The 11,286-nt window shown below is 40.0% G+C and overlaps 1 long non-coding RNA gene across 1 annotated transcript in view; it reads left to right on the top strand.

The window, feature by feature from the left end:
* The window catches only part of LOC137288069 (uncharacterized), a 180,113-nt gene extending 169,390 nt beyond the window's left edge, over positions 1-10,723 (top strand). Inside the window, exons 2-3 of the long non-coding RNA XR_010957054.1 lie at positions 6,253-6,383; positions 10,525-10,723. This is a non-coding gene — a long non-coding RNA (uncharacterized lncRNA). The remainder of the gene's footprint in view (positions 1-6,252; positions 6,384-10,524) is intronic.
* The last annotated feature ends 563 nt before the right edge of the window (positions 10,724-11,286 follow it).

Raw genomic sequence — 11,286 nt, forward strand, 5'->3', positions numbered from 1 at the left:
ATACAGAATTATGGAAAAATTTGTATCCTGAACTGCATGTTGTAACGGGCACATGATGTCATGGTGAACATGAAAAGATTGAAACACTTGCCTCCCTGATCCTCTGTCGGCTTCGTGGCACTCGTCCTCCCTCCCTCCCTCCTGGGTCCACTTCTGTCCATGTAGAGTCTTCTTGGTAGTCGTCACTGCCTCTGGGGGACTTCATGGTCCATTTCTGCCCCCAGGATGATGATGTCCATGGTGCTGAGAGCAAAGATAATGAGAAGTTTAATGTTTGAAATAACTGATGTTAATTGATGTCTACTTGCCTTTGTGGTCCTCTGTCAGCTTCGTGGCAGTGGTCCTTCGTCCCTCCCTCCTGGGTCCATTTTTGCCCCCAGGATGATGATGTCCATGGTCCTAATTGTATATATAAAGAATAAATTAATGTTTGAAATCATTGATATTGATTACATAGGTAATGAATGCCAAAAGTATGTATATACATGTATACAGAACTATGGAGAAATTTGTATCCTGAACTGCATGTTGTAACGGGCACATGACGTCATGGTGAACATGAAAAGATTGAAACACTTGCCTCCCTGATCCTCTGTCGGCTTCGTGGCACTCGTCCTCCCTCCCTCCCTCCTGGGTCCACTTCTGTCCATGGAGTTCTTCTCGGCAGTCGTCACTGCCTCTGGGGGACTTCATGGTCCATTTCTGCCCCCAGGATGATGATGTCCATGGTGCTGAGAGCAAAGATAATGAAAAGTTTAATGTTTGAAATAACTGATGTTAATTGATGTCTACTACTTGCCTTTGTGGTCCTCTGTCAGCTTCGTCCACTTCTGTCCATGGAGTTCTTCTCGGCAGTCGTCACTGCCTCTGGGGGACTTCATGGTCCATTTCTGCCCCCAGGATGATGATGTCCATGGTGCTGAGAGCAAAGATAATGAGAAGTTTAATGTTTGAAATAACTGATGTTAATTGATGTCTACTTGCCTTTGTGGTCCTCTGTCAGCTTCGTGGCAGTGGTCCTGCCCCCAGGATGATGATGTCCATGGTCCTAATTGTATATATAAAGAATAAATTAATGTTTGAAATCATTGATTTTGATTACATAGGTAATGAATGCCAAAAGTATGTATATACATGTATACAGAATTATGGAAAAATTTGTATCCTGAACTGCATGTTGTAACGGGCACTTGACGTCATGGTGAACATGAAAAGATTGAAACACTTGCCTCCCTGATCCTCTGTCGGCTTCATGGCACTCGTCCTCCCTCCCTCCCTCCTGGGTCCACTTCTGTCCATGGAGTTCTTCTCGGCAGTCGTCACTGCCTCTGGGGGACTTCATGGTGCATTTCTGCCCCCAGGATGATGATGTCCATGGTGCTGAGAGCAAAGATAATGAGAAGTTTTATGTTTGAAATAACTGATGTTAATTGATGTCTACTTGCCTTTGTGGTCCTCTGTCAGCTTCGTGGCAGTGGTCCTGCGTCCCTCCCTCCTTGGTCTATTTTTGCGCCCAGGATGATGATGTCCATGGTCCTAATTGTATATATAAAGAATAAATTAATGTTTGAAGTCATTGGTATTGATTGCATAGGTAATGAATGCCAAAAGTATGTATATACATGTATACAGAATTATGGAAAAATTTGTATCCTGAACTGCATGTTGTAACGGGCACATGACGTCATGGTGAAGATGAAAAGATTGAAACACTTGCCTCCCTGATCCTCTGTCGGCTTCGTGGCACTCGTCCTCCCTCCCTCCCTCCTGGGTCCACTTCTGTCCATGGAGTTCTTCTCGGCAGTCGTCACTGCCTCTGGGGGACTTCATGGTCCATTTCTGCCCCCAGGATGATGATGTCCATGGTGCTGAGAGCAAAGATAATGAGAAGTTTAATGTTTGAAATAACTGATGTTAATTGATGTCTACTTGCCTTTGTGGTCCTCTGTCAGCTTCGTCCACTTCTGTCCATGGAGTTCTTCTCAGCAGTCGTCACTGCCTCTGGGGGACTTCATGGTCCATTTCTGCCCCCAGGATGATGATGTCCATGGTGCTGAGAGCAAAGATAATGAGAAGTTTAATGTTTGAAATAACTGATGTTAATTGATGTCTACTTGCCTTTGTGGTCCTCTGTCAGCTTCATGGCAGTGGTCCTGCGTCCCTCCCTCCTGGGTCTATTTTTGCCCCCAGGATGATGATGTCCATGGTCCTAGTTGTATATATAAAGAATAAATTAATGTTTGAAATCATTGATATTGTAATGAATGCCAAAAGTATGTATATACATGTATACAGAATTATGGAAAAATTTGTATCCTGAACTGCATGTTGTAACTGGCACATGACGTCATGGTGAACATGAAAAGATTGAAACACTTGCCTCCCTGATCCTCTGTCGGCTTCGTGGCACTCGTCCTCCCTCCCTCCCTCCTGGGTCCACTTCTGTACATGGAGAGTCTTCTTGGTAGTCGTCACTGTCTCTGGGGGACTTCATGGTCCATTTCTGCCCCCAGGATGATGATGTCCACGTTCCTAATTGTATATATAAAGAATAAATTAATGTTTGAAATCATTGATATTGATTACATAGGTAATGAATGCGAAAAGTATCTATATACATGTATACAGAATTATGGAAAAATTTGTGTCCTGAGATGCATGTTGTAACGGGCACATGATGTGATGGTGAATATGAAAAGATTGAAACACTTGCCTCCCTGGTCCTCTGGTAAACATCATCCAATCATGCGTGATGTATCACCATTCACTTCCATAGTTTATCCCCAATCATGTACATCGTCCTGATCCCCTATCCGTGTTATGTATACATATCCTTTCATCTGTAATACCATTGGCCTCCATCATTGTTATCATACCTGTCAGCTTCCTATCAGTGATGGTTTATACTGGCTTCCAGCTTTCGTTAATTCATTCCACTTGTTACTTTGTTATTGTTTTACCTGTACATATAAATATAGCTCTGTACCCCATTCTCAATCACCTGATGAAGGAGTAAGCATTAACTCCGAAACGTTGTGTTCTCATAATAAAGAAGTTGATATCCATAAAATCTTCATTCTTAGCATGTACAGATCATGTTATACACTTCCGGAAATACATACATGATATAAAAGATACTTCTAACCTGTTTACACATACAAAATGTAAATTTATATCCTGTGCAATACACTTTGTCTATACCTCTATCAAGTACACGGGTAAGTTGAATAAACACTACCATACAACATAATACACTACTTACTACAATGCTACATATATAGCAAGGCCTAAAATACATAATGGTCAACCTAAGATTCCAGATAAAGTAATACATGAACTTACCCTATGTTCCCTCGCGCAGAACATGTGCTCACTGGCAGAAGGGAGAAATAGTCTGCTGATGAGCCAAACGTTTGAAGTTTGACCTCACATGACTAAAACGATCACGTGACCCCAGAGAACAATAAAACCCCAATTACAGGCCAAGCCCGTGACTGCCCAAGTGACAATACCCAGGAACCTATATACAATAAAGAGGCTACACTATCCAAGTGCTAGAGTTAACACGGGTATTTAAGGAAATTAAATGTTACATGCTTAGGTTTATGTCATTAAATATTTTGGTTTAGTGCATGATTTGAAAAGCTATGGGTAGTTTTATGCTGTTTGTGTTTCTCTGTGATCTCAAATGTCTTGCTAATCAGTATCCATGCTCTGATAGTAAGACAAGAGCGTGAGAGGATGGAACAATGGTGACCAATCAGTCACCCGTGTACTCCTGAGACATGCAGTTGTCAATCAGACAATCAGTACACCAACTTCATCGTCCGCCAGCCATTATAAACACATTATATGTGAAGGGGAAAATAAGAAAAAGATGTTGTAGATTTGGACGGGAAGTGAACAATCTATGTACAGTCCATGCAACTAACCACGAACGGATACAAAACAAAACCAGTAATAGTTCAAACTGTTTACTCAATGCTGTGTTCTGGAGTGTTCAGTTTTCCAAAAATAAATCCACAGAAATAGCTGACATGCTTACTGAATATGACATTGATGTTTTATTCTTAACTGAAACTTAGCTTCAAGAGGCAGGGGATGAAGCAATATATAGCCGAAATGACACCACCAGGATTCCGTCATGTGCATGTCCTTCCAGAAGGAAGAGGAGATTGAGTCACGAGGACAGTCTTGTTGAGCGGATCACACCAAAGGCATCCTTTTCCCCATTTGAAAACTTGGAAGCAACTTTTACATCCTTTGACATAACACTTAAGGTAGTCTAGATACAGGCCGACACCTTCATCTAAAAATAGACTTTGTGTTTTGGCCCTGCATCCTACACAAGAACTATATGTGTTTTACTAGTTTATGTTGCCAAATCGTTGATTGATGTTTATGTTTGTGAAAACAAAGCAAAAGAACCAGACAGGTAACTCTATAAACTTTACGAATCATTTTTCTTGTTGGCTGTGTGGTCCATTCAACAAATAAACACCTTATAATATATACCTAGATATATACCCAGAACTGCTCTTGTTATGCTGAAGTGATTCTTTACCGTTCAGTAAAAAATAATAAGGAATCAGCCACAGATATGGGATCGTTTTCAGGAAACTGAATATAAAAGGAAATCGCCCTGAATGTTTCATGCCATGTTTACACATCGGAGAGTAACGCAGTTTATGTCACGTGACAGCTGACAAACCTTCCAAACTCTGTTTCTATATCTTGGGAGACAGCCTAGTGGTTGGTACAGTGTGTAAAGCCCATTTCTGGTGATATTGCAGAAATTGCTTAAAACTGCTGTAAATCCATACTCACCTACTGCTAGACACATATTAGATGATCCCGCGCACTAAACGCATTTGTGACAAGAGAGACGGTACAACGAATTGGGCGAGTACACGTGGCTGCTACAAGTAGCTTGACGATTGTGCACGTGCAGTACATGCTAACCGTGACATGAAATCAACACCGCTACTGATTAACACCTGTCTCGCTACTGTTTTACACCTGTCTCAAGACCGTTAAACAGATTTCAGTTGTAGTAAAAAAATGTCTGTGCACGTGCAATACATGCTAACCGTGACATGAAATCAACACCGCTACTGATTAACACCTGTCTCGCTGCTGTGTAACACCAGTCTCGCTACTGTTTTACACCTGTGTCAATACTGTCAAACAGATTTCAGTTGTAGTAAAAAATGTCCAAGTTAGGAAAACATGGGCAAATAGTTCATTCTCGGGCAAGGGAGATAGCATATAATGTTATCATGTATATGGACAAACATTGTGCAACCAAAGCAGATTCTCTTTTACAAAGTAGCCTTGCTACTGGACTCTCAACGGCAACTTTGAAGCGCATTAAGGCAGAAGGTGGTAGGAGTGCGAGTGGACCTACATTTATCAGTCCCACCAAGTTACGCAAACCCAAAACTTGCAGTTACAAACTTGATGATTTCGACCGGTGTGCAGCCCGCAATTTGCATAAAGTTTATGTAGCGTTAAAAAACACACACCAATTTTGTTAAAAAAAACCCCAGGAAAATGTCATTTGCTTTGTGAAATGGATCGGTGGTCCTAAACATATTTGCTCAGTATATTGTGTTGATTAAATTCGTTGGGATTGTACCTGCTCCCAAATCGAGTGTGCTATAACAATTCATGCGTGAAACGCACAGGGAAAATTAACTTCTCGATATTTATCAGACAACCTGTTTCCCTCTTGTTTCAAGTGGATCGTTCTGTGGGGCGTTCCCAAGTATGCAAATTGGGGTCATAAGTCAGGTTGTGGATCATCTTATATGTGTTTACCAGTACTTTCATCTGTTCAATCATACTATACGATTTAAATAACTAGGTGATGTTTTTTCTAGTCAATACCTTAGTCAGTATTCCTTAGTCAAGTCTGAAGTTTGAAGGCCGAAAGTTGAGGCTAACACTATTTCTGGCGATTGGGGGCAGGAATGTATGACGGTAGAGTGCTACTACAGTATACTGGGAAAGCAGGGATGAGTTATATTTTGAACCAATGTCAGTAGAGACTCGCCAATGATCAGGCCGTCGTTCCTTACCACTGCCCACCACGTAGAGAAGCCAGCGTCGTAGCAGCGGAGGGATAGGTTCTATCCTTTTCTGTTGACCAGATCAGCCACATGTTTCACCTCAGATCGGCCTAACAACCGCCGGATCACTGAACTTGCCATGTTAGCTACATATATTCTCACATGTACTCTCTCTTTTTAGCAGAACAGATACTGCGCACGAATATGGTCAGTCTCGGGTGTAGATGGAGCAGAGAAGGCTGTTTCACACGTCAGAAACAGTGCTTCAATGAAACATGTCTGCACTGTCTCTCAAGACGCCTGATATTGAAAGTATGTAAGCCTACGTTACTTATGTTGGTAATAGTTTGTTTTCTTCAAATTTTGGTTACGATTTAATTTTTTTACGGAAACGTCCTCTTGGTTATTAACATATTAATCATTGTTCGAATATTTCTTACTTTCCATTTCGGTATCGTTCGTCAGTCGAAAGTGAATGCTATCATTTCCTAAAATAGGATCTATATGATATACATACTTATTGTGCAAGGTTCAGTTGTTTTAAAAAGTGTAATTGAGGTTTAATATCCTGTCTTTCAACCCCTGAAATCGAAAACGAAAGTACTATTACATGTGTCTGGATCACAAAGAAAACCGCGTTGTAGTGTTTCGCCTTTCAGCATTCGTTTTCAAGGTATGTACCTTTCTTGAAAGTGTTATGACATAGAGTAAAATGTGATGTTATGGGTAATTTAGTTAGTACAAATTATGCAAATAGATCAGTTGTGTCTATAAATTAAAAGTGTTACGATACCGAAAATTGACGATACGATACATATTGCGATATCTTGGAAAGATATCCTTCGATTCGATGCACATCACGGTATGCAATCTTTAGTTATTTTCTTTCAAAATGTATATTTTATGTCAAGTAACCATGTAAATATTGACATAAAAGTCAATTTCTAGTGAAAAGTAACAATTTGAAGGTTAAAGATACGCATCACGATACGAAAAAGTATCGATTCATTTATCGTTGGATAAAGTATCACTATTATTGATACTACGATATATCGTCAGAATAGCTCTCTTCCTTTAAAGCGGGCCACCCCAATCATTTGGTTATATTTGTATCAGGTAAATATCGAAAATGACATCGTAGACAATAATAAATACTTCGGCGTTAAATTCAGTAGATAAAAGAACCTTTTTAGATTAGCAATCAAATATTTATCATAGAGTGCCTCAGAAATCATATTTGTCTTTGAAGAAAATCTAGAAAAATCATAATGTACCTTTGGACTGTTTACTTCATTCACGCTTTTGACGTAATGATATGAAGGCCTCCGAATATAAGAACAAACTGACGAACAAAAGAAAGTACACAGGTTGTGTTTGTTCAAAAAAAAAAAAGTAATAAAAACTCTTGATGAAAGTTGAAGCACACTGCAATACACGCGTGTTTTATCAGCAAAATGATACTGTACCAATAAACAGCGTTGTGGTAATGATCACTGTAGAAGGTTCCTACGATGTTGCAATGTGGAGGCCAATTCCACGCAGTGGTCGCTGGGCCCATATTCTACCAACACAACGCTGCAGCGTTCGAAATAATCGCCGGCCCGGAGGCCTAGCGCCGATTGTTATTGCATCGGGCCGGCAGTTTGAAATATGTGCACGCCCTTGCAGCCCTCAGTATATTATCATTTTCTTCAAAAAGAGTCTTTTTCATTGACTTTGAGAACCATCCACGCGTGAGTGAGTGAGTTAATACTTAACGTCACATCGGCATCATTGCAGAAATATCGTGACGAGAACGATTAATTATAAAAATACAAATAAATTAATAGCACATACATTGTAAAAACCTGTCAACGAAGGACAGTAAAACTAACTAGTATATCACAGAGTAAAGCGTAACACTAGTGGTTAGACCTAAAACAATGTATCTATAGAGGACAATACAGTATAAAAATGAACTATAGGGTGCCCAGAACTGAAGGTAGAACACCTTACTAAGGACCATGGGGACTTAAAGTACATTTGCTTCCTGCATGGACTCTAGTTGGATTTACATCATCCCCTCAGCTGTTAGCAATTTAGACAAATCTAGCCATACAATAAAAGAACACTTATTCTACGATTAAAAACCTGGAAAACTTAAATTTACATCAAATGTTTTGGGACTTAAATACCCTCTCATGAGGACAATGTTTTTACAGTTCTTCAACCCCCTTTGAGGGTACAGCCACTGACGATTTGAGTTACTAATTTAATCTTCCAATCATAAAATACTTTATGTATTTACAATTCATTCAACAAATCTCATTCCTATAAAAATGCAATGATTAAACGAGGACTAACATTGCTAAAAAGATCCTTCATGGTTCGTGAATTAAAATACTGATCCCTTGTGATGGAATACTCAACACAGTCAAGCAGGATACAGTGTTCCCAGAAATTATTGAGAAAATCTTTGTTTTTTTTCTAATGATGCTAAGATTGGAAAAAGGGCTTTCACTATGCACTAAGCATACTAAATAAGGGAGACAACTCTTGAAGGCTTAGAAGGCAGCTCATTACGTCAAGAGTTATCTCCCTTGTCTGAGCAGACGGCTTCCTGTGTTGACATGGCAGAATTTACAGCAAGAGAGAAAAGACAGCTCATTCTAGATGATTTTGAAAGGGGTGAGGCTGATGCTAAAGTGTTAGCTTGTAGACATGGTATTCCTCTGTCTACAGTATACAGAACTTTGAAGAATATTCAAACAGGAACCGGGATAGAGCACAAAGCAGGGGCAGGTCGGCCTAGGAAATTCAGTGTTGTGGATCGCCGAAGACTTGGGCAGATTGTGAGTAGGGGCAAATTGAAAAGTGTTGAGAACATCAGAAATGAAATGATTAGCAGAGGAAGTCCTCAGGTATGCAATGAAACAGTTAGGCAGGAATTACAGAGACTTAATTGGGTGAAAAAACGTGGAATTCCCTCGCCGTTGATGAAAGATGCACAAAAGGAAAAACGTTTAGACTGGTGTCGGGCTCATGAAAATCAAGATTGGGATAATGTTTCCTTTTTGGATGAAAGTTCTGTTTGGCTTTTCCCTAATTGTGTGAAAATTTGGACCAAAGATACTGTCAAACCTATCTAACCAAAACATAGCCTGAAGTTTCACATGTGGGGTGGCATATCGGCTCGCGGAGTGACGCCGTTGTGTGTTTTCACGGGAAACTTGACAAAAGAAAGATACGTTGACATTCTAAATGGTCGCTTTCTTCCGACAGCACAAATATTGTATGAAGATGATTGGATTTTCCAGCATGATAATGACCCAAAACACACTGTGCGCTACACAAAACAGTGGTTGTCGGGCGAAAATGTTCAAGTTTTAGACTGGCCCAGTTACAGCCCAGACCAAAACCCAATTGAGAATGTGTGGGGAGTCATGAAGGACAGAATAAACCAAAAGGGACTGAGAAATATTGAAGATATGAAGGCCGAGGTGGTCCAATATTGGGATACCCTGTCACACGATTACCTACAAACTTTGATGGGTAGTGTGCCTAGGCGTATTCAGGCATGCATTGCTGAGCGAGGAGGTCTAACAAAGTACTAAAACAGGACTGAGACTGTAAAAGGATGATGTTTTAACATGTTTATATAAGTAAAACGCCAGAAGTTAATAAACGTAATGAGTTACATGACGCAACATGATTCTCAATAATTTCTGGGAATACTATATGCTTGACTGTGATTCTTTCATCACATGGGATGCAGAACGGAGGATCCTCGCCTTTCAAAAGGTATTCATGAGTATATCTCGTATGGCCAATACGACATCGCCGCAAAGTGACCTCTTCAAATCTGGACTGACAACCTAAGTGGGTATACCCAATATAAGGTTTTATTGCATGTAATTTATTTCCACCCACTTGGGTGTCCCACTTCTTTTGCATCAGATCACGGATATACGATCTAATTGTAGCTTTATAATCAGAGTATGGAATAAGTGGTGTCACAGATTTGTTGAGTGCTGCCTTGGCAGCAAGATCAGCCATTGTGCTACCAGAAATGCCTACATGGCTTGGTAACCAACAAAACACGATGTCGTATTGACCAGTAGCAAGATCATTATACAATTCTATAATTTCTATTAAAAATCGACGTTTACATGGCAGGTTTTTAATAGCCTGGAGGCAAGAAAGAGAGTCTGAGTAGGTTATAGACTGTTTATGTCGAGGATGTCTTTCAGTATATTTAAGAGCCGTTAATATAGCGTTTGCTTCCGCTGTGAAAATAAAACGGTTACCCGGTAATCTGAAAGATATTTTCTGGATCCAATGACAGTGGCACAAGCAACTGCGCCACCATCCTTGGACGTAAACAAAGATTTGTATGTACTATAGTTAATTTTTAATTGACTGTGTTCTTGTTGATATTGTAATTCACTTGTTTCCGTTTTTTAAACCTCGTCAGTGTCAACTTCGGGTCTAACTAGCTGCCAAAGAGGAGACGAAAGAAGACGGGAAGGAGATATATTGACTAGCTCAATGCCGCCAGCAGAATGAAAAGGTTTCACTCTTACTCCCAGAGGCGAAACTAGAGAAGACTTTTTATTGTATAGATCCTCATAAAGAGGAATAAAGGACAGTTAAATGCAGGGTTGGCCTCATTAGAGTATAGTTTTGTTATATGCTGTAAGGAGAGTTTTATACGTAGTTGAGTAAGAGATGGCTCATCGACCTCAACGTAAAGACGGTCAATAGGAGAGGTTCTAAATGACCCAAGACAAAGTCTTAGACCTTGATGGTGGATAGAATCAAGTATTTTGATGTTGCTTTTACAGGCTCCACCATAAACGGATGGAGCCATAATCAAGTGTCGAACGGATGAGAGATCTGTATAGGTAGAGTAGAGCACTGTGGTCTCCTCCCCACTTAGAACTGGAAACAACTTTTAACAGATCACGTGCTTTCAGGCATTTAGGTTTAAGGGATTTAATGTGGGGTAGAAAAGTTAGACGTGAGTCGAAAATAAGCCCCAAGAACTTGGCCTCCTTTACTACTTTGATTGGAGTGCCATTTAACAATAATACTGGACCTTTATGCGGTTTATACTTTCTGCAGAAATGCAAACAATTTGTTTTTGTCATAGAAAATTTAAACTCATTTTCAAGTGACCATTTTTCAATTTTATTGAGACAAATTTATAATTGCCGCTCTATTGTATGCATATTTC

Source organism: Haliotis asinina, chromosome 6, assembly GCF_037392515.1.
Source record: "Haliotis asinina isolate JCU_RB_2024 chromosome 6, JCU_Hal_asi_v2, whole genome shotgun sequence".
Lineage (NCBI taxonomy): Eukaryota > Metazoa > Mollusca > Gastropoda > Lepetellida > Haliotidae > Haliotis > Haliotis asinina.